The sequence below is a fragment of the Cygnus atratus genome, chromosome 4, assembly GCF_013377495.2.
Source record: "Cygnus atratus isolate AKBS03 ecotype Queensland, Australia chromosome 4, CAtr_DNAZoo_HiC_assembly, whole genome shotgun sequence".
NCBI classification, from domain to species: Eukaryota; Metazoa; Chordata; class Aves; order Anseriformes; family Anatidae; genus Cygnus; species Cygnus atratus.
The window spans coordinates 61,010,833-61,038,830 of NC_066365.1; positions in this window are offsets into that span (position 1 = coordinate 61,010,833).

A 27,998-nucleotide genomic window follows, 5' to 3' on the forward strand; every position below is an offset into this window, starting at 1 on the left:
TGCAGAGCCATCTCAGGATTCTCAGTGCCTAGTCAGCATCTGGACCTGTAATGGGAATATCCACAAAGTAGAAATCACCTGCTATATTTTGTACAATGCCCCTTTATATTAGGGGCATCTCCTAAAAGCCTTTTAAGTCAATTCGTACCTGGATATCCAAATACACCATGCTTTTCTGCTTGTGAGCTGACCAGAGCTCTTTGCCAGGGCAGACTTAGAAGCAGTTTGTTTGGTGTGAATGCCCATGTACTTGATTCCTGTGCTGGATTACTGCAACATAACCAGGAAAGAAAACATGCATTCCTTAGAAATCTCCATCTGATACAAATGCAGCTGCCCACCAGCTGAGGCCACCATGAGCATATCAAGGCATGGCTCCAATCTCTGCACTGACTCCCCATTAAAAATGGGCAAATGCACGGTGTCATCCCAGCTAATTGGGCTCTTATCATGGGACTGACCTTCACCATCTGTGAGATCACCTCTCTGTCCGTGACTACTGCTTTCTGTAGCAGCTCCTTTCCACTGGAACTGATGGTTCATAGATACAAGACTACCACGATGAGGACAAGACCTTATGGAATGCTAGGTAAGATTTTGGAAATAATTTCTGATGATTTTTTGAAAATGGTCACAGGAACCCGGTGCTTTCAGAATTGTATTGCCCATTTCCCAAGATTCATTACTTGAAATTTTAAAAATAGGTGACTGCTGCCTTTAGAAAAGCAAAAATAGAGAATGGAAAAATTACTCCTGAATGTTAAATGAGTGGCTCAAATATACAGAAATAAGCCTTGTAAGAGAGCTGCACAGTCAGTGATACAGGTGGATATTGTATCCTCCCACACAACCCCAGTTGTGTTTGTACTTTGATCATCCCTGTTTCTGAGCATCAGGCTCAAATGAGCCCAAAGCTTCAGAGCAACAGCTGAAGTGGAACTTCCAATTTCTTTAACATATTACTAAAAACATGAAGGCAGCATACTTTTACTTTTTATGAAATAATGCCTGCACCCCTTCTTATACAGGTGCACACTGTCTGAAACAATGATATACTAATTACTTAGCAGGGCCCACATCTGCTACCACAACACTAATAATTAACACAAATATTGGTGAAATTGAAGGTTACAGCAGTAAATTTAGTTCTGAAGTTAAAATTGTTTGTTCACCTAAATTCACTTAAAAGAGAAGTCAGGTTAGATAGAAAGATCTGAGAGTTTTAGATATGTTCCAAGTTTTAATATTTTGTTTATAAAACATATGGGCAGGGAAATGGTGTGTGGTTTCAGGTTTCCATTAAAATACTTAGCACATATCCATTTGTGCTTATTAAAAAACCCACACACTTTAATCTGACCATCTCAAAGAGACATAGGTGGGATGTTTTTAGTTTCTAGGCCACATTTAATTATTTTAATGAATTGCTACTACCAAGCAACAACAACAACATTCTGAAACCACACCAAGCTTCACATGAAATTAAAATTTGAGCTTGACTCATTCTGCTTATCATTACTGATCTTATCAGTCATTATATGTATTTCTCCTTAATCCTTCTTTCCTGTAATATCTTAAGGTTTGACTGCAAAATAGGGGCAAAGTCATTTAAAAACATGAGACACCAAATGAATGTCTACAGGTAAAATGTCTTATAGCAATGAAGTGTCCATTTATTTTAAAAGCAGCAAGGTTTAATGGAACATTACTGAAGCTTTTAATCTTTCTTCAAGATATTTCAGGCAGGCCTTTTCTCCTGGGAGCCTTGTCTGCAGGGATCCTAGAGCTAAACTGCAGTCAAGCTGCTATTTCAGCAAGGGTTGAAGTAGTTCATGCTTAAATTAAATTGCAGAACCCTCACAGCAGGAAACTGTAGTTACAAAAAAAAAAAATCTTTGTATAAAAGCCTTTGTCTTCAATCTCCTTCATTAGAAGATTAGAGGCTTAATTACAATGAGTTGCAGCAGGGCCAAACCCTACTTCCACTGGAGTTAAAATGGCTTCAGGGGACCAAAATTTTGCCATGAGTATCAACACATGCATTGCTGTAATGCTCCTTACCTCATAATCTGTATGATTTAAAGACTTTCCTCCTCATAAGCAGAATTTATTAGCTCGCATCCACTGGCTCAGTAAGTATGGTTACACTTCTTTTGAATCAGAAGTGAATCACATTTGCAGAAAGCAACCCCATGAAAGACACCGTTTGCAAAAACTTAATTACACATTCCTGTGATCCACTGTGTATTTGAGTTACAGGTACATAAATTGAGCAAAATCACCTCCTTTGTCTACTTGCTAACTCTTAGAACATAGCACTTTTACTGTGAAAGTAGGCTGTGCCTACACTAGTGGGTTCAGCTAAAGCCTAGAACCTTTCCCAGGCACAGGAACACAATTACATGCACTAATAAATTGGTTGAGTTGTCTTTGGCACGCTTCTTTTTTGCCAGCTAACAATTTCCTGAATAGATCCTGGGTGCAGCTCAAGAGGCAGAGCTTTCCAAGAGCAGTTCCCAGGAGGCATTTAGCTGCAGGGGTGCAGACTATCCCACTCTACTTGGCCTTCTTATCCAGGGCTGTTCTCAAGCACTCTTCATTTACTAATGCAGATGTAGCCTTTGAGAAGTTCAGGAAAACTTTGAGAAGCAGAAGTTCACTATGGTCAGTAGTTGCACTGAGCCAGCCTGCTTGTTCTGACCGCTGTGTAACACCAGCTCTCCTGGAGGACCCTTCTTTCTTGTCTTGAGCATGACAAAACTCTTCAGAAGACCAAGTCCAACAGAATCGCCTTCAGCAGTCAGCCAGGATCCCCATGGTCATGTTGGTAAATCAGAGCTCCACAATCACATGGACTCTAACAAAAGAAAACTCATTTGTGGGAATGGTCTGAAAACCAGGCCATCAGTTTTGCAGCTGGGGCCCTTAGAATGTTAAGTATCATATTCTTCCCTTTGAAGGGTCACTGTCACCCTGTTCCTCTTCCTTCTATTGCAGAAATGTTTCTAATTCCAGAGTTTCCACTTAATTCAATATGTCTATGAGATAGTAAACTCAGCAACGGTTGGTTTTCTATAAACAAGAACATACCGTGAAAGGGCACTGTAACACAAATGGCCATGTTCAGAATACTGTATTTTTGAATAAGCAAGCGAAATATCTGCTTTACAGATAGATAAGATTTTTTTTATCATTATTCATGCTTTTTTTTTTTTTTAATATTATAATGGGTGATTCTTTGGGAAGTATGCACTGTGGTAAACTGCATGCCACAAGCTGAATATTCTATAAGTGGTTTCAAATAAAAGTTCTTTCTTCTGTGATACAAGTGACTAGTAAATCAGCTGAAGTCAACACAGGTCTAGAATATTTACTAAGCTTAATGAACAGTACTTTTGAGGAGCTATATTTTAATCACTAGCTGGCTCCAAATGCAATTTGCTACAAAGCCAGTAAATGCAATTACACAAATAACTCTGATGTGAATTAATACATAACATTCACAAAAGCAACATAGATTCAAACACTACAATATAATTCAAACACACTGGGAAATTAAACTAAGAAAAGAAGTGTATTTTTGCAGTTTCATTTTTGCTTCAATTTCTCTCATCTCCCATTAAAGTCTTCTGTAACTTCAAAACACACTTTATGATTAGAATACTGTAAATCACATGTCTTATATGGTAAAAACAGAACTTCCAAATGCCTTTGTAATTCTTTATATCATACGCTTCACAATCTCATTTTTTGTTCTGCATGAGGAAAGTACAAAATAAAAACCCATTTAAAGATTATTGTTCAAAATCCCAAAGTAATTAAGAAATCAGGCCATGGTCATGGGTGCGTGTGTGCATATGCATATGTGTATATATGTGTAAGTACATCAGAGCCACTCTGGAGCCTCTCCCAGGGTTACTAATTTGGGCATATCACCATGATACCATGGTTATGCAGCTTCCAAGGCCAAAGTGCTCTCAATGGTGGCTGAATTGAAGCACAGGCCAAGTAAATACATCTCTATTACCTGCACCATCAAGGTAGATCTACGAGGATTTTATTGTGTAAAAATTAATGAATAGATGCTTTAATCTTTCCCAGTATAGGAAAAATCCTATAATCTGTTTTACTGAAATGGAGTCTTTATTCTGCTCAAAAATCTTCCTCTTTATTCCCAATTAGCAACTGACTGAAAAACATGTTTATAAAATAGATTGATGGCAATCTAGACTGAAGAGTCCTCTCTTGTCTCTGTGTGGGTATATCCACATAGCCAGTCACAGCTCAGATTATATCTAGGTAACAGACCTAGATGACCTTATTTTTAAGGTTTGAATTGGTCCAGAGACCAATTTAATTTAACTTTAATATATTCCTCCCACAAGCATTCTAAGTTTGAATTCATTATTCCTTTTTTTCAGTTTTGCTTAACTGGTAAATAAAAGTTACTAAATAAATAAATAAAAGAATAGAGCATTCTTCATCCAAAAGATTTTTTTCTTCATACAAAGAGAATTTAATTAAATCAGATTCTAATCCAGTTAATTAGTGTTCAAACTGTGCTCAGACAGCCCTAAAACGTATTTGTTCCATCATCTGGATATCCATTTAAAAGCATATTATAAATCATTTCATTTTGCTAGTCTTGTAACAGTAATAATTATAAAACCAGAGCACATTTTTCTAGTAGCTATTAATATTCTTCAGGAAAAGTGAGAATGATTATCTCCATTTTACAGGTGGGGAAACCTATTTCCCATTTTGTTAATGATGCCCTCTTTCTTTGCACTTCATTAAGTCATTCACAACAGTATAAAGGGAATCTAAAATAGTGCCACAGTAGTATTTGTAGTGTGCACACTTTTTCATCATTTTGCCCTAGAATAACTAGCTTCCGTGCAGTCTTGAATCAGCTTTGGGGAACAAAATACAGAGCTCTATTAATGATATTCAAATCTACATGTGACTAAATACTACTCATGTAGAAACCCTCCACAGTGTAAAGCCATAGGGAAAAATCCTTAATAACTAAAGTTTCATGAATGGCAAGGAATAGAATATCAGCTTTTTAATTCATAAGATTTTGGAGAGTAATAAATAAATGAGAAAAACAACTTTTTATTCTTTAAAATACTTTACATCTGCCTCTTAAAAATTTCTTAACTCTTAATTTGATGTCTAAGATAGCAGATCAGATATGAGTGTAGTGCTTAGCTGATTGCCCTATTACAGAAATCACGAGGTCTCTCTTGGATTCAGCCTGTATACAGATATGCATCAATTCCAGGAAACGTTATCTTCAAATGATGTCTGAAGCACAAGATAAATAGGCTGTTGACCAATTGAACTTTCTGGTTATTTTAGCTCTTTTAAACAACTGAAATTGCTACTGTGGCCATTGTAACTGCAGCCAGTTTCTGTGTTATTTCTTTGAGTGACTGCTGTAAAAAATGTCATAGTGACCTTGAAAACAGAAGTAGTGTGGGAACAGTGTGGAAGAGAAAAGACACTGAAACATCATTGGGGCAGCTCCATGGCAGATGCAGCTATTTCTATGCTGCCGTTTACAGCAGGGGAGGAACTTACTAGATTTCCCTTCAAGCCTCTCTCACTCTGTTGGCCAACAAGATCTAGCAGAAGAGTAAAGTGTAGTGCAGAATATTAGTGACTTCAGTTTCAGGGAGATGTATTAAAGAGTACAGCCCAGTGTAGGAGGAGGATGGCAGCACAGACATCTCTGGAGTGCCTGAATGTTACAGCTTCTGCCAAAGTGGCCCGCTGGCTCTGTCCACCGTGCAGTCTACATCCACTACACTGGTCTTCTCATGGCTTCCCAGCAATTATTTTATTTATACTAAAGGTGTTTTAAGAAATATGACAAGGAAAAATAATTTCTGTTTCATAGCTACATTTGGTATCATCTTTCTCACTTTTAATCATACAGTGTCGTGTCTAGAAAGTCTATTTGGGGCAGAGACTGTGTTTATGATATTTTTTGTACAGTATTTTGCACACCTGGAGTACTTCATCCAAAATTTACAAAAGTTTTGTAAACTTTTTTTTTGTAACTTTCATAGATGCTTATGAAACAAACACATATTTGTTGTTCCCTTTTTTGTGATTGGTTGTTTTTCGTTTGTTTGTTTGTTTTTTTAACTTAATAAAGGTATAGTTTGGAGGTGTCACATTTCATTGTTTCAACATGAGGGTGGTGTGCTTATTCTTAACAGGAAGAAATTTGGCAATAAATGTGTAAGCTTTAATTTTATATGTTTTAATGACACAATATGGAAACACATTTAATCAGATAATATCTTTTTTTGGTATTTGTTTACTATTCTAAATATTCTGAAATTGTATACATGTAGACATTTCTGGTTTTGACAACACCTTGTATTCTTTGAGGTTTCCCAATTCCTACATGAAAGGATTACCCATAGTCAACATTACAAAAGCTCTGTAGTGGGAAAAGTAATACTGAATTTGAACCAAGGTCATACAGTGGCAAGAAACTCCCCTTGGAAAGGGGAGTAACTTCTATAAAGTGACGATATAATGCAAAGATTGTATTGGTAATGTGTTGAAAATATCTGTCTGTCTTCATTTATTTGGGGCTGTTTCTGAGATTATGTGGTGAAAGTACAGTTTCAAATGTATATTAGTCATAGAATATCCCGAGTTGGAAGGGACCAATAAAGATCATTGAGTCCAACTCCTGGCTCCACACAGGTCTACACAAAAATTCAGACCATAAGACTAAGACCACAGACTATGACTAAGAGTACAGTCCAAAATGCTTCTTAAACTCTGACAGGCTTGGTGCCATGGTGCTTATATTGATAAGCATCATTTTCCGTCATAGTTAGTAAAAATCTCACACAAGTACTGACAGTTTAAATCCAGCTGTTATGGTGGAAATTAACTTTCTAGAGCACTTCTGAATACATTTATAATCCATTATAATTTTAATTATAATACTAATATTTATTCTGTAATTCTCTTAGAACTGTAATTTCATCAGCTCTTAGGAACTGGTATGGTGAATATATTACAGAAGAGAATACATATATTGGACAACATTTTACTACACTGCCGCATCGCTTTTAATGTTTCTCTAAGCAGCAAGATTAAAAATTGCTGCATATTTCCACTCGGGACTTCATAAATGGAAGTAAGAAAGCTCACTTATACCTGCCATCTGCTCTGCAAGTAGAAATCTTCTCATTAGACTGAGATACTGCCTTCTCTCTTAACCCATGAGTATCTCACTGTGTCAAGTTGGTCTGTCCAGAATTGCTCAGAAGAAACATCAGTCTCTAAGATTCAGTCCAGCTGTCTTACCTCTCCAAGTAAGAAAATCTCAGAGTCACTAATAAACTTTTTTTTGCATAAGGAAAGTGGGAAGAATTGGGAATGGGAAAAGAGAGAGAGAGATTCAGAATGGGAGTAAGATGAGCAATAGTTATGTGAGGATTAGTGACAATAAAAATGGACTGCAACAGACAGAACAAGACAATAAACAGAAAAGGATGAAAAAAAAGGAAAAAAATACAAAAAGAAAAGGCAATGCAAATAATTGGAAATTTACATGAAAAGAGGTGAAATTAACAAGAGAGAGGAAGACGTATTTTAAGTCCTCTTCCATCTGTTTCATATTCCCTTTTTCTATGAGTTAAACATTTTGCTAGTCTTTTAGTTTTGGGGAATAAAAAATAAAAAATAAAAGCCTTCCAGATTCAGTTAATTATGATTTTTTCTTTTTTTTTTTTTTTTTCTGATTGATTAAATTGTCATCTTTAAATTGAAAATTAGTAAAAAGAAAAATGCATCTGCAATCATGCCAAAAAAAAAAATGTTCTTCTTTTAAATATTTGCCTCCAGGTTATAAGGAGGTCCTGCACCTGAGTCAGGGCAAACCCAAGCACAAGTACAGGCTGGGCAGAGAATGCATTGAGAGCAGCTCTAATGAGAAGGATCTGGGGGTGTTGGTTTACGAGAACCTTAACATGAACCGGCAATGTGTGCTTGCAGCCCAGAAAGCCAACCGTACCCAGGGCCACGTCAAAAGCAGTGTGACCAGCAGGGCAAGAGAGGTGATTCTCCCCCTCTGCTCTGCTCTTGTGAGAGCCTACCTGGGGTGCTGTGTTCAGCCCTGGGACCCCCAGCACAAGAAGGACATGGACATGTTACAACGAGTCCAGAGTGAGGCTATGAAAAGGATTAAACGGCTGGAGCACCTCTCCTATGAAGACAGAATGAGAGAGTTGGGGTTGTTCAGCTTGGATTAGAGAAGGCTCTGGGGAGACCTTGGGGCAGCCTTCCAGCATTTAAAGGGGACCTACAGAAAAGATGCTAAGAGACTCTCTATCAGGTTTTGTAGTGGTAGAACAAGGGGTAACTATTTTAACAAAAAGAGGGTAGGTTTAGATTAGATATAAGGAACAAATTCTTTACTATGAGCATGGTGAGGCACTAGAACAGGTTGCCCAGAGAAGCTGTGGATGCCCCATCCCTGGAGGTGTTCAAGACCAGGCTGGATGGGGTTTTGAGCAACCTGGTCTGGTGGTAGGTGTCCCTGCCCACGGCAGAGGGGTTGGAAGTAGGAGATCTTTAAGGTCCTTTCAGCCCAATGCATTCTGTGATTCTATAATCATTTTTCTTCACAATACTTTGAAAATATTCAACAAAAATATTTAAATAATTTTCTACTTAGTAAAAAAATTCAAAGAGTTTTATATTTAAATTAGTCCTTAATTTTAGAATACAGTATTTACTATTGGTAATCAATATTTAATCACAGCATTCAGTGCTTCACTAAATTATTTTCAGATGAACTGAAGTCTCAGAGCATATGAGTGGTACGGGCCAAAATAAATGTGTATACAATCTCCTTATGGATTTGCATTTGGACATCACCTTCTTCCCTTTGTTCTTTACCTCTCACCTACTTAGTCTTTGCAACTGAAACTGAATTAGGCATTTCCTTGCCTTCCACAAGTTTTCCACCAGATATTACAAAAATGTCTTTTTATCCTTCTAATATTGTAGGAGAATCAAGTTTCAAATGTTCAAAAGAATATCTTGGAAGTTTTTAGAATTTAGGAGTTCATGTCTCTTTCTAGTTCACTTCATGCTCTTGTCAATTGTAAACCTTCAGGAGCACAAGATGTAAGTAGCCCTTAGGGACTATTTATAGTCTTGTTTATTAACTATATGGTGGCTTGCAGCCTATAAACATTTTTACCAAGTCTGGCTTAGTTCCCGTTGGTTATTTATTCATCCTAATCCTGTTTGAAATGTTCTGAGCAAAATGTCTTAATAAAGACTTGTGATGATGGGTTCCGTCAGCTAATTTTATACTATATAAATGACTATTTTCTATCAGGTCTGCTTTTATAGCCTTTATTATTGCCACTGAAAATAATCTACTCATTCTATAACAGTGCTAGGCTCTGCACCAGTACTACTCTACAGTGTTTTGTTATATAAATCCAGTTGTGATCTCTAATTGGGATATTTAAGTAACAATGCACAGCTTCATACATAAGAGCTTTACCATCTTTAATGTATTTTCTGTTACACTCCTGGAAGCATTAGGTGTGTAAACAGTTGAATCTTTTAATAAATTGGAAAAGGAGGACTAAGACACCAACAAAATGCCTATACCATGTCAATCTGAGTTGAACAGACTTTCAACTATTCTCTGGCACTGGAGTTGTATAGAACAGTTTGTGTTCATATTTTCAAATAGGGATCCAACAAAAAAACTTTCTTTTAGGAATGGTCCTCTGCCAGTGATCACTCCCAAAGCAACCCCAAGAGATGTTTAGAAAGATGCTAGTTATTACAGACCAATAATTTGACAGGGAAGATTCAGTTACTGCAGTGGGTTAAGCGATCCAGTTCTAGTGCCCAGGCACAGTCCATGGTGATGTTTAAAGTCTGCTAGTAAAGACTTCTTCTGCTTGAGAGAAGAAATGAGGAAAAACAGTCTGTCCTTGTTGTTAAGAAAAATTCTTTTTTGCTTTGTGATGATGAGTATGGGCCCTGTAAAAACCACCAAAAGGCACCTGAGTCTAATTGCTAAAATGGGTGCAAGTGAGATAATTGGCTGAGAAATAATGAGAAAAGGGAAGGTGTTGTTCCTTTCTCTCTGCTTTAAAAGCCTCCCTGTGTAGGAAGCATGTAGCTGTTGGAATAAGAGCAACTGCTTTCTTCAGAAGAAGCTACAGTGCTTTAGCTGGAGCCACATCAAGCTCCCTCCTTTTGCTGAGTTTAACACAGCAGAGATGAGATGCTGCCTTCCTCTCTTTTACTGTAAAGAGACTTTCTGGAACCACAAAAGTTGCATTTGGTGAGCTGACCAATAGGAAGCAGGACTAGTTTATGTGACAGATTTTTTAACTTCTACAATATTTACAAAATGTCTTGATTTTATTCAGATCTTGACTTAAAGCAGATTCAAGTTAAAGACATAATTTTCCTGTTTTCATAAAAGCAGACAAAACTTAGCACAGGTGAATCTCTAGCTGGTCTGAAAGCTGGAACTATGACCCTAGCCACCAGACTACTGATCCTTATATTCCTCATTTCTCAAATAAATGGCTCTAATAATCTGCTACCTCACATGAAACAGCTTGTTTCTTGCCTCTGAGTATATTTTGATATGTTACACGGACCTAGACCAATCTTCTACACAGAGACAGATTAACCACAGCTCCACTGAAAAACAAAATAGATATTTCTCTTTTGTAGAGAAGCAAGAAGCAGTGCGATAGCTATTGACTTCATCTAAAAGATGTATCAAAAGGTTTGATTGGCTGTTGAGTTTTATTCTGAAACTAACAATTAAAGAAATAAGTTGAAGTGACCTGTCTCAATCATATAGATAATTTCAATAAAATAATCAATGACAAAAAATAAAAGGGAGAAGAAAAAAAAAATGCTTTACTGTAGGGCTATACAGGCACTGTATATTCATGCAAAGTCACTAAGAAAATATGGTCCAATCACTTTCTCTTACCAGCAATTCACTCAAGACATGTTTCATTTCGGTTTTCACCACAAATAAAGGTTATATACCCCATGTTGCACAACTGGGACTTAGCAATATGCTATATTGCCATCTGGTTTTGTTTATCATGGATTTTAACTATTAAACATTTATTAAAGACCTTATTGGTTAAGCCATTCTTCAATAATTGTGGTTATTATTTATTAATCGTAATATATCTGCATAATTACTTAGGGCTTCCTTCTGGTATCCTTATTCACACTGAGTAATAATTTACTCCATGACCTATCCCAATAAAACAAACCACAGATCTAGCTAACTCTCATCACAGATTTGGGAAACAAAACTGGTTTTCCTGTGGTATTTGCACCATGTGTATTAAGTTAAATGGTCAAGTGTATGCATATATGCATGTGTGTGTTTCAATTGTCTGAAGAGTTGTGTGAGGTTCTGATTAGTAATTTCAGTTTAGAGATGTGTATGTTGCTAATTTTTCTGAGATAATGAATTGGCAGGAAGGACACATCTAGATCTGTCTCTGCTATGATTCAATCAATGTTATTAACACAAATTTTAAAAGGCAGATAATGCTCAGTTTCTTAAGATACTTTTTCTGGTATCTTATTCATTACCTATTAGTGTCTTTGGCTAATTTATAATGCAGACTAAGATTCACAGCCTTTTTTCAGACAGAAATGTACAATTTTGTATAACTTGGAGATCTGAACGTCAGATGGTTCACTTGTTTAAATTATCCAAGCTGAAGAGCACAATCTGACATAAGATACATCTTAGCTAATTTTAAGGAAATTGTGAGTGGGCCACTCAATAAAGAAATCAGGTTTGCCACCAAAAAAAAAAAATACTAAATCATTTGACTTAATACAATCATAAGGTGATTAATCTTTGAAGGTGCTTTTTACACCGTACATACACATAAACTAGTGAAAGTAAAGATAACAATGTATGTGTTTAAGAGGAAGGGAGTCTGACATTGCACAGCTAATCAAGGAAGAGATTATTTTGAGAAAACAGCATGTAACACAATTAAGAGCCCTTGAGAAACAAAACATCAGGTCTCTGCTTGCTATTTGTGAATGAGGAAGACATGCCGCAGTCCTAATGAGTCTGATCCAGACAAGAGATTAAATAACCCGTTTTCTTACTTCAGGCTGGGAAAACTGTAAAGGCCAGAACATTTCAACATGTTTATGACATATTGGATTTGTGTTGTCATATATAGATGAGAACCTGTGGCATTAGGAAAAGGGCAAAAATAAGTTTGTTTTCCTATTGACTTTCAGTTCTCAACAATGAAAATGATGCTAAGGCACTTATATATAAAAAAAATTATTAAATGATTGTGCTACTTTTAGCATTGGCTCAGCAATCCCCAAACCAACAGAGCTTACAAAATCCACCAAGAATACATTTTAAAAAGATACATATGTTATTGAATTAGACTCATTTGATCTTTGCATATTATTATCATGTATTTGAGCAGAGACTTAGGAAGGGATGTGAGCACGTAATTGAAGTTGTAGAGAGTTTTTGGTACTCTCTAGGAAGTGGAGTGGGTGGAACTTTGTCTATGTGTAGAAGAGCTATGACCTTTGATCAGGGGGATTTTCTTAGGTGGAAATGAATTTAGCAGAAGCATTCTGGAATTAGAACAAGTAGATGCTGAGAATAATAGCTTGCCCTTTAAAATGTCCTTTTATGCCAGAGGCAAAATTAGTGCTCTTTTTTTTTCATATTCCACCTGGTTATTATTCAAAACCATTGTATGTGTTGCATTAAGATTAGAAGCTAGGCTTTCCTGTTGCGATTAACACAGATGGCAAAAGCAAAAATAAACAAAACATTCAGGGGTTATATGTATGCTTTCAGTGTCTCTTCATTTTCACCAGATGAAGTTATCTTAATCACGAGCACAAGAAACCTTGCCTCAATATAGTACAATACTCCAGTAATCAAATGTAATTGTTTTATGACAGCAGGTTAAGAAGTGTAACATAAAAATAGAACAGAATTTAAACAGTCTCTTTGACTCTTTGTCCATTCTGATGCACTTCTTCTGTGGTATGCATAACTTCAACAAGTTTGTTTTGCTCATTAAGCCATTTAACCATCTAAATACCATCTGACCTTTATGAAAAAGTAAAGAGGATTTTTGGAAGGAAAAATTCTTCAGTAATAACATGCACAGGTCTATACTGTTTTTTCATGTTTTACCTAAGCATCCTTCTCTGTGAATCTTTTATTTTAGATTCTACTAGCCATAACAAAGGACCATTCATTTACAGAACAGACAAGAAATTCAGCTTTGAAATTCCATTGTAGCCCCTCAAACAGCATCTCATCCTTTAATGACTAAGTGCAAGTTTAGTAGCTGCTGAGCATCTCTATGGGAAAGATTTATGCAGTTCCATCTTCTCAATAATCTCTCAGGCTTGGCCAATGCACTATAACTTTCAGTCAAGCATGCTGGCTGGCATTATTGATAATGTAGTTGGGGTTCACTAAATCATATTTTATATAGTTGAAAAGGGCAAAAGAATTGAACTGATTCCAGTTCATGGGACTTTTAGGAAGCCACAGGGGATGGGGCTGTTTTTTTAGCCTTTAGTGCTCTCTGTGTTTCAGTTTTACAGTTCATGTTAGAAAACGTCACTGTCCAATACCAGTCTGGATTAGACAGTCCTTCTCTTGCATCCAGATCAGCCTTAGGCATACAATATGACCTTGGGCAAGTATCTTTGTACCAGGCTGATTTCTTTTAACTTCAGGTTGCTTTCTCCACTAGCAGTGTCCATCTTGTCTAGTTTTTAAATGCAACCTGTATATGTTGTCCTGAGCTCCAGCTGCATCAGTGATAGCAGTCCAGAAGGCAGTCCAATTACTAAAACTTCTTAGGGACCTACCTCATGCTTTAATCCTCCACTTGACAAAAACAGAGAGTTGCAATCCTGTTCTTTAAACATGTTTGGAACACAAAAGTGCAAATAATTTAGAGATTAGAAGATGTAGTAATTACAATAATAACATGGCAGTAATAATGCTTACAAAATCCAAATCCAGGTTTTGATACATTTTAATACGGAGATATTTCTTGACCACTGACTCAAAGAAAATAAATAAATAAATAAAATAAAATAAATAAGATTTTTGTTCTCTTCCTAAGCACTTGTCAAAATTAAATAAAAGCTGTCTAAAATATAAATTACAGAAGGAGCATTTACTCTGACAAGGTATCTTTTCACATATATATGTGTTATTTGTTATGAATATGTAGTTTAATCATAGTTGTTTTCTTTTCCAAAAAAAAAAAAAAAGTGTTTCTACCATATTATTTAGAGAGCATGCTCTGAAATGTCATAACCATTTACTTTGTGCAGGAGAAGAGTAAAAAAGAATACTGTGGTAAGCAGCTGAAATTCCCAACTATGGTATAATTTTGCACTCTATTACACAGAAATTGTTGAAATCAATTAATTTAAGACTGTATTGTAATGCATATACACCAGGGGGCAGAGTAAAGGGCACTTTTAACTTTGACATTTCCTGTCTTTGAGTGCACAATGCAACAGTACAGTTGAACAGTGAGCATAAGGTTTTTTGCATTTAATAGAGTATTTATAATTCAAGTCAGCAGTAGCATCTTCCTAATTCCTTATTGCCAGTTGTCATCAGACGTTAAGCTAAAGACTGAATGATGTGTAACAGAAATGTGCTGCTGCAGTAAGACGGAACATAAATTGCCCTTTGCCATATCTTGATAACTCAAGAACCAAACATAAAGTACTTGCCTGTGCAATACTCTATCCAAGCCTGTCTCACCAGTGTGAGGATTGCAGGAGTCTTCCCCCCCCAAAAAACAATACTTATTGTTATATAAAATTGTTGTATAAAATTGTTATATAAAATATATAAATATAAAATATAAATATAAAATAAATACTTATTATTCCCCCCCAAAAAACAATACTTATTTTAAAAGGGGGGGGGGGGGGGGGGGGAGGGGGAGGGATAAAAAATTGTAAAAAATTGTAAAGGAATATTCCTTTTTGCAGTTGGGCAATTCCTGTAATGTCATTTCCTCACTTGCTTCTTGCTTCCAACTCAGAGTGCTTCATAATACCTGGAGTGCTGGCCACCTGATGGGGTTGTCTAAGTTAACATGACTGCAGCTGTTGAGACTAATAATTTAAAATCCACATTTACAGACAAGCTTATAATAGCCTCATGCTCAAATCAATGAACTTTTTGCAACTATTTTAAAAATTATAATCAAGTTTAGAGAAAAATTGAAGTCAGTTTCTCTTTCCTCTTTTGTACATTTTCATTCTTATAAAATTACTGTGAGTTACTTAGTAAAGTAAATATGAATCTGACTGAAAAGGACTAGCTGAAACCAAAGGAAGATGTTCTTAAAATATTATTGTAAAAGTTTTATAAAGTATTTGCTTATTACTTTTAAAATAGCATTTATAAATTAGTAATTCCTCTAACACAAATTGTTTCTTCAAAAAATGGCTGCTTTAAGCCCTGAAGTAGTAGAAGTGGACCTGCCTTTTAGAAGATACAACTGGGATGTTCAGATTATACCTCAGTTTATCTTCTGTCTTGTTGTTTAAAGCAAAATATTATATCTGTATGCACTTTATTTCAGGACTATTAGGACTAGCATTTTAGTGCTGATAGCTTTTTCCAAATATTAGTATATGTTCTTCCATTCTTTTCCTGGAGAATTTAAAATTGAATCTAAACTATTAAAGATAGTAGAGATATAATAAGTTAATTTTAATGTCATCACATTTTTTTCAGTTATCCTAGTTTTTTTTTATAAGTTTTTGCTAATGAAAATCAAATGTTCTTGACATGAATTTTTTCCTAAGATATAACTGTTTGTTAAAGGCACCTGTTCAATTATTTATTTGACATAAATGGTCTTACAATTAATATGAAAGAACATTTCTTTTGTCTACTGCCATGTTATATCAGGTATGCATGAGAATTAGGAGGTTTTGAAAATGTTTGAGAATATTTGCAGAACTCTCCTCAGTCCTGCAAATATTTTATCATATTTCATTCTGCTATAAAAAGTGTTATAAATTCTATAGGAATCACTAAAAAGATGAAAAAGATTTTGTAATGTTTTGTGTATGTGTGCACAGATACATGCGCACACATAAACTGAGTCCAAATTTGAAAGACTAAGTTTGAGGTGAAGCCCAGTAAAATTAATGGTAGTTTATGTATTTTTTTCATTTTATTTATATCCAGTCCTGGCTGGCTTATTCCATCACAATATTGTGAGGTTCACAGAAAGAGTGATCTTTTGTTTCTCTGTTGACAAGTTGCGTAAGGGGGGTAATTTCCATCACAAAATGTAAATGGGATTACATCAGAATCTCCCAAACAGTGTAAATGACCATCCCGCTGTTCAGACCTCATGATAAATACTGATGGCTGTCCATTGAGGGTATAAGCTAAACTGAATAAGGTCTCCATGGGGCACAATTTAGAACAGTAGGGATGTCTGCTTCGATAAATGGTCGGTTGATTTAGAAAAATGGTGCATGAGATCAGAATGACAAATTAATTTGGCCTGGGTGAAAAACCATACTTTATTTTCTCTATCCCCTATGTACAGCACACTTACACAGACTTTGCCTTTCAAAATTTAAAAAATTTCACAGGTTTCACAGAAAAAGTCAGGATTACATATCAATAGAAGTTCTGCACTACCAGTGAATATACTACCATTACAGTTAAAACTGAGTGCATATACAATGTTTAATTTCCATGTAATTTCACAGAAAACAAACGCAGCAGCAGGAGGCAGTAGGAAAACTTCTCAGTCCTGTTGTATCTGTTGTATCCAGGCTGTTGTATCTGACAACTTCTGCCTGACAGTTTTGTACAGAAATACAAAAGACGTTGAGATTCCATACAATTAAATCAAAAACAAAAATGGATCTTCAAATAAAAAATGTTTTTACATTAAAACCAGGCAAAATTGTTTCTCACCTCTTTTGCCCCAAAAGGAAAGGCTGTCTCTCAAGTGAGGTTCAGCATAAGATAACATTATTCTTGTTTCTTTCCCCAGAAAGTTCAGGATAATTATTTTATGTTTCTGCTTGGTTACGTATATGAATGTGTGTTTGTGGGTTTTATTTAAACACAGATATTGTATATGTCTTTTTCTTACATCTTACGTGGACCACATATTGAAATAGGAAGATAGGAACAAGATGATAGGACGAGAAAATGGCCTCATGTTGCACCAGGAGAGGTTTAGGCTGGTTATTAGAAAAGATCTCTTCACTGAAAGGGTTGTGAGGCATTGGAACAGGCTGCCCAGGGAAGTAGTTGAGTCACCATCCCTGGAGGTATTTAAAAGACATGTAGAGGTGGTGCTTAGGGTTTAGTGGTAGACTTGGCAGTGCTAGGTTAATGGTTATACTTGATGATCTTAGAGGTCTTTTCCAACCTAGATTCTATGATTTTCTGAAAAACTAGTCTCAGATATATCATCAGTGAGAAATGCTGTGGTATGTAGTTCAAGAGTCAGCATTGCTGATATTTGTAAAACTGCAAACTGAAGTTAAACACAAGAAAAAATAAGACAAAACAAAATGAATAGCTCTCACAGAATCAATAGAAATAAGAAGGGAGAAAAAAAAGGAAGGAAAAAAATGAAGAAGAAGAAGGAAAAAAAAAAGCCTAGGCTGCATTTTATCAGTACATCTCAGCACATGGAAAGTGATGCAGCTATTTATAGCAAGCAGTCCTTTCCTGTTTTCCACTAGGTTTTAAACCCAATAATTATAGTGGATAATCAAGCATTGAACTCTTCCAAAACATGGGTCTAGACCTTAGAAACAAAGTACTCTGCTAGCTTACAGTTATTCTTATAATATGGCTTGCTCAGGGGATATTTTTTAGGCCTTTTCCAAAATTGTGAGATAAGAATCAAGGCATTCTTCCTTCAGGCCATTCATCCAACTTCCTGCCATTCCATTATGTTTCCTTGGACCACTAGTACCCAAGGAGGACCTAGAAAAGCTAAGAGGCATCACCATCTCTTAACACCTCTTGCCACAAAGTATGTGGGAGAGCCCTCTCCATCTGTAACCAATTCCCCACTAATTTGAGGAATACAAACAAAACAGAGGTGGAGATGGAGGAATCTATTTCAAGCTTGGAAGTATACTTCTGAATGCACCTTAGGGCTGCTGGGCCCTTTCCTTCCCCCTGCTGTAGCATTGCTGCACAGATCAGGGTCTGAAGGACACAGGGAAGGAATAGCAAAAGCAGAAAAGATTCAAATAGCAATTTCAATAACAATCTCTCCCTAATATCCTATCAAAAAGAAGAAACCTGTGGAAGGCCTCACAATTCTGTTCCAACCCACAATACCTTGTCCTCTGAAATGGTAATTCACGGCCAGCCAGAGTGGAAGGAGGTCTTCGGGGAGGAATGGAGGTGAGGGAAAGGGGGCACCCAAGTGAATGTTCAGTGCTTTCTCCAGCTTTTCTGAGATCCAGATAGACCATAAAGAGCCTGGAGTCCCAGATGTGTGCCACTTAGAGAGAGGTGAAATCATTTTCCCACTGAAAAAAAATAATCAGCTCAAACTGTAAACACTCATGGAGCAAAGAATTGCTGCTGTTTATTCAAAAAGGCTTATGGAGTAGCATCAATATCTTTCTCAGCCATAAGTACCCCCTGCCTTCCTCACTCAGAAGCATTAGCGAGATAAGAAAAACAATGATTTTTAGAGACAAGAACCAGAATATTCTTGGCAATTACAGTAAAAGTAGGCAAATTTATTTCAAGTGCACAGTGTAATTACATGATTTCATTGATGATAGATGTTATTTCAGACTTACAATATTTTGTCTTTAAGGTATGATCAGTTTATATTTGGGCAGTTGGTAGGGAGGAAATGTAAATTTTTTATAATGTCATTTAGTTACATTAATTGAAAAAGCAAATTCTGGCAATGCCCAGCCCAGATTCTGGCAGCCCTCTTAAAGGTCAGTACAATTATTTTTAAAACACTCATAATATTTATTATTAGCACCACCAAACTGAGAATCAGACCAGCCCTCTCTCTGCTTATTACCCCAGATCATGTCACCTCAAAGAAGAAAAGAGCTGAACTTTGGACTTGCCTGAAAGATGAGTGAGTGGGGCAGCCAAGTCTGAAACCTTGTCCTCCAGTCCAAGAGTCTTTACCCATAAAGCCACCTCCCTCTGTCAAACTGGGGGGCAGACCATTTCAATGTAGAAAGAGCCCACAGGCTATATCTATAACAATACGTTTCAAACACGGAATTCAAAGCTCTTTACCAAGGATTACCATTATCTTCATTTTACATACACAGGAAAAAAAATAAAGAAAAAAAAAAAAAGGAAAAGAAAAAAAAAACAATAAGGAAGGAGACATTTTTTGCATATGAGAACAGGAGAAGAAATCACTTCCTTATTTATCATCCAACACAGTTTCTTTTAGGCTAGAAACTTGAAAGCCACTGGAAGCTGCCTCTCCTCACAGAAGCAAAACCAAATAACAATGACTAAATATTTTTAGCAAACAGGCAGTTTCCAGCATATAACAGTGTTGCAGAAAGTGTATACCTTCCTACATTCAGAACAAAGATGAAGGACTACATCTCCAGTGCGTGCCAGTAAATCCACCGGCTTTAGTGAATTCACATTAATTTACATGGGTGAATTCAACTGTTATCTACCAAAGCTAAAGTGATAGTTATAAAAGTTTCTTTATATAAAGTTTCTCTATAAAAAGGAATAATCCTCCCCCCCAAAATCTACCTGTTCCAAAGATTAAGTTTTGTTCAAGTGAAATTACTGAACATAGAAAATCATCTTTATAAGTATCCAGAGTCAACCTTAGCTTTGGAGAGATTGTGTCCCCTGTAACAACTTCAAGGAATTAAACCCATTCCAGAGGTTAATTACAGCTCTAACCTGAATAAAAAAGCTAACACTGAATGTGACTTTCTCTTGAAATCTTGAAAACAGAAAACATTTTGTACTGGCAAGGTAATGTTTTAGGTGACCTCACAAGTCTTTTCCACCTCTAGCATCTGCGCTTTCGAGAATTTCCAAGCTAACCAGTACTTCAAATAGGCTACAGGAGCCAAGAGGAAGCTGGGTATTTTCTTAAGGTTGGTTTCCTTTGTTTGTTTGTTTGGGTTTTTGTTTTGTTTTGTTTTGTTTTTAGTGTTGTTGTTGGTGGTGGTTTTGTTTGTTTGCTTTTTGACTGTGGGTTGTTTTTTGTTTGTTTGTTTGTTTGTTTGTTGAGGGGTGGAGAGAGCAAGATGTGTAATTCCTCACTAATGTTTCTATTTTTCCATCTATTTATATTTTTTTGTACACAGAGAATGGCTTTAGTGTCTATTGGCAAAGTTAAGCCATACTTAAGATGGGATGTATATTTACTGCACATCCCTTTAGCACCCAAAGCTTTTGGTTTCACTCCCTTTACTCTTTTCGTTTTGCCTGCAAAACGAAAGTACGTTTGTGGCATTATAGCTACCATAATGGAATATGACAGCATAGAGGCAGGAATGTCATTGTATTGCCATGGCAATAGACAAACAGTGTTTATTACTGGAAGTTTTAGGCTTTCACTCGAGCATTGGAAGCACATTTTAGCTCTTTCTTCTTATGCAAACATATTTTAGTGATTTTTGGCTAGCTTCATCCTGGCTGGCTCAATGAGGTGCAAATTAAACTGCAGTTCTGTAGGCCAGGAAGATCTCCTGCTCTACCGAGAAATAAATCACCTTGAGATGACAGATTGCATTTCCACTGCCACCCCCTCCCTCAGTCATGGCAGGGCATCGTACCTTTGTATTCTGTCCAGGGAGCTCTGTAATACACTGATGGTCTCCTGCTCCTGAGTCCTTTGTTTAAAGCAAAGATGAGCTTAGTCCCTTTACTTAGCATGTCTGACAGCAGCAGTAAAACCTGCACTGTAACTTTTACTTATAGTTGGACTAAGCTTTAATTGACATACTGTTCAAATCAAGATAGATGCTTATTTAACATACTGGCATCTTAAGTAATTACTTGAACCTCTGAATTGCCTATACTTATATTGATCCCACTTAAATGATTTTCTTAAGTGAAACGTAAATTATCCTATAATTACAATTGTCAAGATTTATCATAAGTATCAGCATAGATGGAAGAGCCTTGGGAAAAAAAATTATCCTACTGTAAAACACTCAAATTAATTAGCAGGCCAAACAGTACTTGTGATTCAACTTAGATTCTGTAGCTAATATTCTATTAATGTGTTTTTTTTCTTTTAGAAATGTTCCTGTTTTATTTTCACCAAATCCAGTAAGGTTAATTATTGATCATTTAACATCTATAAAGTAAGCTCATTTAAAATATTAACTGGAATAAATGGATACTTCCAGGATCTGCTGTGACCTGAAAACATACATAGGGAAGACACCAAATAGAAAAGTGACAAATATTCTTTCGTTGTCCTTGTTCTTTTGGATCTTAAGGAAAAAAAATTGTCTGTATATAAACAGCCTCAAAGAAAGGAATGTTAAAGTATCACTTATCGCAGAACCATCGAATCATGGAGTTTAAGGAAATCTCAGACACTTAGGAAGTGCCTATGGCCCCAGCCAAAATCAATGCTATAATACATTGAACAGTTTATTCAGCCTGCTCCAAAAGTCTACTGGTGTTGAAGATTCGTGCCCTTCCCTGGACAATCCATTCTAGTATTTTACAGTCCTTAGCAAGTCCTTTCTAACATCCCCTATGATTGCTTGGGATTCATCATGGCTCACCCACCAGACACAGAGCACAGAAAAAGAAAGCTTTTCTCTGCAGCAACCTGTACATACTGGACTGTTACCACATTACCACATTACCCTACCGTCTTCTTTTCAATAGGATAAACATCCTCCCATCATTCACTCTTCCCTTATAATAATGACTTAGAAAATTTGAACTCTTTGCTAGTTTTCAGATACTTTTCAGTATCAGGCCTTTTCAGATACTTTGTCACTTTCTTGGAAAAGGAGTGAGTACAACATGGGACCCTGCTACATAAATGGATTAAATATTTACTAAGATTTAAAAGTTAGTTAATACGACCAGTCACTCTTAGAAGATTTTGTATCTCTTGATCACAACATTATCCCTGTCTTTTTCTATGAATTTACTGAGTAAATAGTTAACAATATTGCAGGGCAATACCAGGGTAGCACCTAAAAATGCACCATTGATACAGCATGTGCTGCAGCACAAGCTGTGATCTAATGGGACAAAGTATTCAGACTGAAATTTGCACAGTAAGCCTAGAGAAGCTTGACCTATCTGAACACTAGGTGGGCAACTATGGGATAACAAAATGAATTTTATTAAGCCACAAGAGGAGTAAAATCAGTTGATTAAGATCAAGAAGATAAGATAAAAACAAACTTTGTGTAGAACAGAACCTGTGGATGGATGTACTCCAGCATGACTGGTAACACTCTAGAAACCTGTTTTCATACTTATAAGGCTGGAAATCTTGAAACAACTTATTAAAAGTAAAGGTCCTAAGATTATGTGGAGTAGTAATCAAAATGAAGAACTAGAAGTCTTTCCAGTATGAATGTCTCTATAACAAAAGAATAGTCATAGCTGAAAAAAAGAACTAGCTTTATGGAACTGGAGATTAAAGTTCCCAAACAGTGTTTGCAGCCTTCCAAGACTCTTATCCATTTTTCCATGGTGAAGTCCATAAAAAGCATACACCTACTGCTTTTTTCTCTTTCTTCTGTTCTGCTGAAATAAATATCTGCTGACTTGTCTTCATTCTGTGGGGAAGAAAAATATATATATATGTAGTGAAAATAAGTTACAATAAGGTTATTTGTACTGGTGTGATTCAGAGTCCTCCATCTTAAAACCACAACCAGAGCAAACAGTTTGAAGCTAAACCATGCAAACAACATTCAATTCCACTAAACCACTTAATAAATCTAAATAACAAATAAAGCATCAATTGCCTTTTCTGAACATCTCAGAATGTGTTATCTCAAGAGTCTGCACTGAAGAATGACTGTTTTAAACTCTTTGCAGCCTCTCAAGAATGAAATACTCAAAGTAATAGCAGCTATTCCTTTGCTGAGAGTTTTGAGATTTTTCACAGATATCTTATCCCTGATCATTCTTGTCTTTCACTCCCACACTTTGGGAAACCCTGTGGTGCAAACAGCCACACAGTCCCTGCCTACTAACGCAAGGGAGGTTTCACCACTCTTAGTTTCAAGTTCTGCTTGGTGAGTGTTGCAGCTCTGAAAACATTCCCCTCTGGGAATATTTTCAGGTAGTTGCTATAAACTCTGCCTTTCAGCAGCTGCTAAAAGGTTTCCCTGTGCCTTTTACTTTACATATTTACCTCTATGGACCCCCAAAATTTGTATTAAGTTTGTCTCTTGCAGCTCTAAGAGAGCTACACTACCAGATTGGGCAGTGAGGACCTTTGGGAGTGCCCTTTCCAAAGCTTGCTGACAAGATACTTATAGCCCTACACATGGGACTTCAGACAAATTTGTGAATTCTAATGGCATGGATGTGAGCATTTGGATGTGAAATGAGTACTGGAGATATCCTGTTCTGTGTCAAGTACCCCACAGCTTGTCCACTCTCCAGCACAAGTCTCATAAGGAAACAGACAAGGTGTCTGTATCTCAGTCTGACATCTAGATTATGACCCCTAATAACTAGAGGTCATGCTCAGCTGCAATGATTTGCTTCCTGCTCAGAGGTAGGGATTAATTGCTGAATAAATTAAGACTCAGTGTTTTGACACGGTGCCAAGAATGATGGGTGCTATCTCTGGCTTCAATGCAGTGCCTTTGTCCTGCTCAGCTGCTGCTTCAGGCACTGAAGATGCTTTCGCTGACTGGTAATTGATAAGAGCAAGATACCCTAAGATGCACAAGGGTCTGAACTGGTACACCTCTAACCCTCGGAAGACTCCAAGATATATAGGAATAGGAGATGAAGTCAATTTAAGTGAGTCCTTCTATTTCTCTCTTGAAATTTTCACTCTCCCATGTTTGAGAAGCATGCCAATTTCATTTATTAAGAGAAAAAAGATTTCTTTAGCCAGAGAGAGCTCACCAACTTCATAGACACCTAAAGTTATCGATAATTTGTAGGTCATCCTTGGTGGAAATATCAGAAAAAAAAAAGGTTAAAGAGGGAACTGGGGATTGGAAGGATACCACAAAGTGTTAGAAATGGTATTTATTAGTTCTCTGCAGCTCATTTTCTTCAGGGCAGGGAGAGTGAAAAGCCTCTGTAATTGCTAACTATAAATGTTTACATTATCCAGGGAATTGCAAATTCCCTTTAATTGCTGATGGAGGTTCAGTTGCTTGAGGTAGAGGGAGCAAAACACAGAGGGAGAAAGATCAGTCATTACAGCTGGCTCTCGCTCCTTCATCCTAAGGGGAAATGAGCTGCTGTGAACACAGGGGCAGTACAAGGATAGTTTAGCTAGAAGCTAAAAAATTCAAAAAGGTTGAAAATATACCAGCATGTTGTGGTACCAAGTTCACTTGAAAAATTATGAAATAACACCAGAGATTTCTATAAAACAGATCGTAATTTACTTACGTATAACCAAGTGTTTTGTGCCATAGAATAAGTATATGGGCCCATCAGACAAAATTGTATGTTTGCAGTGAATTTATCTTCCTTGTGAATCTGTTTCACACATACATATAGGACATACTGCTGACATTTGCTTTCTTCTTTTTGTAAACTGCTTAGCAGACAAAATCTCAGCTATGGACTAATAACATGTCTTGAGAGACTTAGCAAACCAAAAAATGTGACTGCTGAAACAAGGTGTTCTTCCTCAGGAAGGTATCCCGTACTATGAAAAGTATATTACAGTTTACACAAAAATAAAAAAAATAAATAAATATTGAAGCTCAACCTCTGACTGTTTTGTAGGGAAGCTAGGAACTAATATCAGGCACCAAAAGCAGTCTTGAGATGTAGTTATGCTTGTTACCAGTACTGTGAATTCTGTTGTAATATTCATTAACTATTGCATTTATCAGATAATTTATACCTGCTTAACTCATGAGACCCTGGAAAAAACTTCCTGAGGCTAACTACAACCTTCAATCCCAGGGTGATTAGCATTGGTAAAACCTAGCCCTAAGGTCCCCAGGTGTAAGGGATTGGTTTGAGGATTCATAGATGTCCTTTACACAGTCACTAGTGTTTCAGGCTGGAAGTTTCATGTACCAACAAAAATGGCCAGTACAGCATTTTGTCAAAGTGAACAAAAGTAAAGCGTATGAGGAGAGAGGTCAAGCCAGGTAATGACCAACAGAATGACCAAGGTTGGAAGGGACCTCTGAAGATCATCTGGTCCAACCTCCCCTACCAAGCAGGATCACCCAGAGCATGTTGCACAGGAATGCATCCAGGCAGGTTTTGAATATCTCCAAAGAAGACCCCACAACCACTCTGGGAAACCTGTTCCAGTGCTCTGTCAACCTCACAGTAAAGAAGTGCCCCCTCATATTCAGCCGGAACCTCCTGTGCTTCAGTCTGTGCCCATTGCCTCTTGTCCTGTTGCTGGGAACAACTGAAAAGAGACCAGCTCCATCCACTCGACACCCTCCCCTCAGATATTTATACACATTGATGAGGTCTCCCCACAATCTTCTCTTTTCCAGGCTAAACAGGCCCAGTTCTCTCAGCCTGTCCTCGTATGACAGATGCTCCAGTCTTCTAATCATCTTTGTAGCCCTCCTCTGGACTTGCTCCCATAGTTCTATGTCCCTTTTGTACTGGGGAGTCCAGAACTGGACACAATACTCCAGGTGTGGCCTCACCAGGACTGAGTAGAGGGGCAGGATCACCTCCCTTGACCTACTGGCAACACTCTTCCGAATGCACCCCAGGATACCGTTGGCCTTCTTGGCCACAAGGGCATATTGTTGACCCATGGTCAGCCTGCTGTCCACCAGGACTCCAAGGTCCCTCTCTGCAGAGTTACACTCCAGCAGGTCATTCCCCAGCCTGTAATGGTGCAGTGTTATTCATCCCAAGTGCAGGTGCTGCACTTGCCCTTGCTGAACTTCATGAGGTTCCTCTCAGCCCAACCCTCCAGCCTCTTAAGGTCCCTCTGAATGGCAGCACAGCCCTCTGGGGTATCAGCCATTCTTCTGAGCTTTGTGTCATTGGCAAACTTTCTGAGGGTGCACTCCATTCCATCCTCCAGGTTGTTGATGAAGAAGTTGAACAACACTGGGCACACTACTGACCCCTGGGGGACACCGCTAGCTACAGGCCTCCAACTGGATTCCCCCCAGCTAAGCACAACCCTCTGAACTCTGCCATCCAGCCAATTGCCAGTCCACCTCACCATCTACTCATCTAGGCCACACTTCCTGAGCTTGTCTATGAGAATGTTATGGCAGGCAGTATCAAAAGCCTTGCTGAAGTCAAGGTAGACCACATCCACCACTCTCCCCTCATCTACCCAGCTAGTCATCTCATCATAGAAGGGTATGAGATTGGTCAAACATGACGTCCCCTTGGTGAATCCATGCTGACTATTCCTGATCACCTTCTTATCCTCCACATGCTTGGAGATGACCTCCAGGATGAGCTGTTCCACCACCTTTCCAGGGATGGAGGTGAGGCTGACTGGTCTGTAGTTGCTTCTTCTTGCCCTTTTTGAAGTCTGGTGTGATATTGTCTCTCTTCCAGTCCTCAGGCACCTCTCCTGTGGCACAATGTATTATTAGGATTTGTAAAATATGTTCTATGCAGTATGATAAGTTATTAACAGCATTTTTTGCAAGATGCCAGCCAAGCTGTAGGTGGGTTTGTTCATCCTGTTCAGGTTTAGGGGGAGTTTTATTGCTCTCTATCCATAGGTGATTACAGGGAGGACAGAGCCACGGTATACTCAGAGAGACACAGTGGAAGGATGCAGGGCAATGAACACAAGTCATGGGAAAGCAAATGTGAATTAGATACAAGGACAAAAATTTTTCAAGGAGTAATATTGAACCCTGGTGCAGGTTGTCCAGAGAGATGGTCTCTGCTGGAAATGGACACAGCCAACCTGGTCTAACTGCAAACACAGACCTGCTTTGAGCAAGGCATCAAACCAGATGACCAAGTACCTCCCAAGCTAAATTATTCCATAATGCCATGATAACTATGTAACCTAGGGATGTGTAGAGCCATTTACATAAAAGCAGCAATTTTTAGAGGAGACCATGAAAGCAGGAATCTATCAGAACTAAATGACTGAGTTTAAAAGACACTAAGAACTATCCATATTCATATCTCCAACAGTATTTAAACAAAAGGGATTCTGAATGATTTACAAGTGAAGTACATATGCGAAGAAGAACACATAAAGTAAGAAAATAGTTCAAACACAGATTATCTTTGATTTCTCTGGAACATAAAGTACAAGCAGAATTCCCAGCTGGTTAAGGTAGCAAACATGGGGGTGGAGAGAAACAGTAATTATACATTAGCTCAGTTAAACTAATTCATGTGGGACTACATCACAAGAATTGATTAAATAAATGTAAGTGTATGAAATGATGGAGGAACTAGTAAACATATAATCATCGTAAACCCATCTTTGTGATATTTAACCTGGATCTGTAAATGCTACAGTAAAAATGAAGATTTCAAAACAGATTAAATCTGTTCAACCTACATACAATCTACAATTTATTTTCAATTGCAATTAAACTGGCAGTAAAATCAGCAGAAATTGAGTGTAAACATCAACTGTGAACAGAAGGCATCCCCTAGAAACTTCCTGGAAAAGCGAAGTAATGATAAATCTGGGGGACAGAACATAGTTTAATTACATAGAAAGACAAATTAAGTCAATAGAATTGAGGTGTTTGATTGTACTGAAAGGGAAATA